This window comes from Sapajus apella, unplaced genomic scaffold (genome assembly GCF_009761245.1).
Source record: "Sapajus apella isolate SASKATOON/1434 unplaced genomic scaffold, GSC_monkey_1.0 scaffold55, whole genome shotgun sequence".
Taxonomy (NCBI): domain Eukaryota; kingdom Metazoa; phylum Chordata; class Mammalia; order Primates; family Cebidae; genus Sapajus; species Sapajus apella.
Genome location: NW_022436995.1, coordinates 7,068,378 through 7,070,752, shown reverse-complemented (window position 1 = coordinate 7,070,752; position 2,375 = coordinate 7,068,378).

Sequence of the window (2,375 nt, the reverse complement as noted above, 5' to 3'; positions counted from 1 at the left end):
AAAGGAGGAAAAAAGGGAATGAGGTTTTTGTTTTGTTTTGTTTTTGAGACAGAGCTTTGCTCTTGTCGCCCAGGCTGGAGTGCAATGGCGCCATTCCAGCTCACCGCACCCTCCGCCTCCCGGGTTCAAGCGATTCTCCTGCCTCAGCCTTCCCAATAGCTGGGATTTCAGACAGGCACCACCATGACCAGCTAATTTTGTATTTTTAGTAGAGACGGGGTTGCTCCACGTTGGTCAGGCTGGTTTCTAACTCCCGACCTCAGGTGATCCGTCCGCCTCTGCCTCCCAAAGTACAGGCGTAAGTCCCGCGTCTGGTGGGAATGAGGTTTTATTTGGATGCCTTAGGATGCCAGCATCAAGGCTTCATCTTAGAGGCAAGGTGCATCATCTTAAAGGTGAAATGGGTTTTTGGTAGTATCTGTGTTCGGAGGGCACAGCAGGGGGCTGTCACCGCCAGAAAGTGCGTGGGGAGCCTTCTGCTTAAATATAGTGGGACGGTCTGGAGGAAAGTACCCACACTTTTCAAGAAAGGGCAATTTTATTTGAGGACTAGTCCATTTCATAGAACTGTCAGGGCAAAGGGGAATTTTGTTCACTGCCTATTATACTTGCTCTGGAATGTTCCCTCCCTTCCTTCCTTCCTTCCTTCCTTCCTTCTTTCTTTCATTTTTTGGAGTCAGGGTCTTACCCTGTCACTGAGGCTGGAGTGCAGTGGTGCAATCATAGCTCACTGTACTTGAACTCACTTGAACTCCTGGGCTCAAGTGTCCTTCCACCCCAGCCTCCCAAGTAGGTGGGATGACAAGCATGTATCACCATGCCTGGCTTGTGTGTGTGTGTGTGTGTGTGTGTGTGTGTGTGTGTGTGTAGAGATGGGATCTCACTATGTTGCCCAGGATGCTATCAAACTCCTGGCCTCAAGCAATTCTCCCACTTAGCCTCCCAAAGTGCTGGGATTACAGGTGCGTGTCACCACACCTGGCTGGAATGTTTAGTTTCTGATTCACATACATCAAGATAGAAGAGGAATTAGCTCAAGAAGGAACAATGAGATCCAAGCCTGACTGATGAGCCATCTGCAGGTGGGTTTTCACAGAGCCACACCCTGCGTGATAAGAAGGCGTCAAGCAGTTGTTGATTCTGCCCCTAGAGTTCTTCATAAACTTGGTCTGGAATCTCACAGAACCTGTTCAGAGAAGCTCTGGATGTGACTCTGGGGCCATGTCATGTGGAGATGGAGGGATCAAAGATGGGGGCAGAGGCAGGAGGAGAAAACAGCTCCATATGGTCCCAGAGTCTATTTCCATCTACTTGCTCAAGTTGAGAGAGGATATTTCCATCTACTTGCTAGTCAGACAAAGTTGTAAGCCCCAAGTCTGAGGATACATTTGAAATGCTCAGCAAAATCTCTGAAGTTGGAATCCACTATGACCCATTTTTTGGAAGGTTATGTAAGAGTCTACAAGAAGGCCTTTCCCAGTATAAATAGCCCCTTTCAAAGGGTACATCCTGGAAATCAGAAAACAAAGTCTCCAATATGATTTGGTAGAATCTGAAAAACAAAATATTCATTCATTTATTCAGCACCCATTTACTGAGCACCTTTTAGGTGCCAGGTAGCACATTGGGCACTGTAGGGTTACAAACCAGGATCCCAGCTGGTAGAGATTCATCTCAGGATGAACCATGAGAACACAGAACAGGAAATGAAAAGTGCCCTAAGGGCAGAGATTAGATCAGGGGATGGCAAGGGCTGGAGGTGGGGAGGGGAAGTTGACTACAAAGGGTGTGAAGAGACATTTTAGAGGGATGGAAATAGTCTACATCTCAAGTATGGTGGTGGTTACTATAAATATCCACCAAAACTGATGTAACTCACAGATGAATTTGACTGAATATGATTTATATCTCAATAAACCTGACTTTTAGAAAAGTGACCTAAAAATGTACTGATAAACTGTATAAATGAATATGCTCTATGTCATGTTACACAAATGTTAAAGCTGATGGTACCAATACATTAGAAACCAACAGTTGAATGTTATTTGCACTAGCAGAAAAATGCATTTTGATTGGAGATAGATTCATCTGACCATCTAAAATTATTCTGGAAAAGCAGGGAATTGGGAATAAGACTGACCACCTCTCAGCTGCTGCACAGCTGTGAACATAAACTGTTGGTAATAAGGCAGTTGGGTGTTGAAGAACTAGATATCTTGAAAAGAAAAAATTAATCCCCCTTATGTTTTCTTTTATTTTTAAATAAAGCTGTATTGAGACATATAATTCACACACTATAAATTCACCCTTTTAAAGTATACAACTTGTACAACTCAGTAATTTTAGTATATCCACAGAACGGTGCATCTATCACT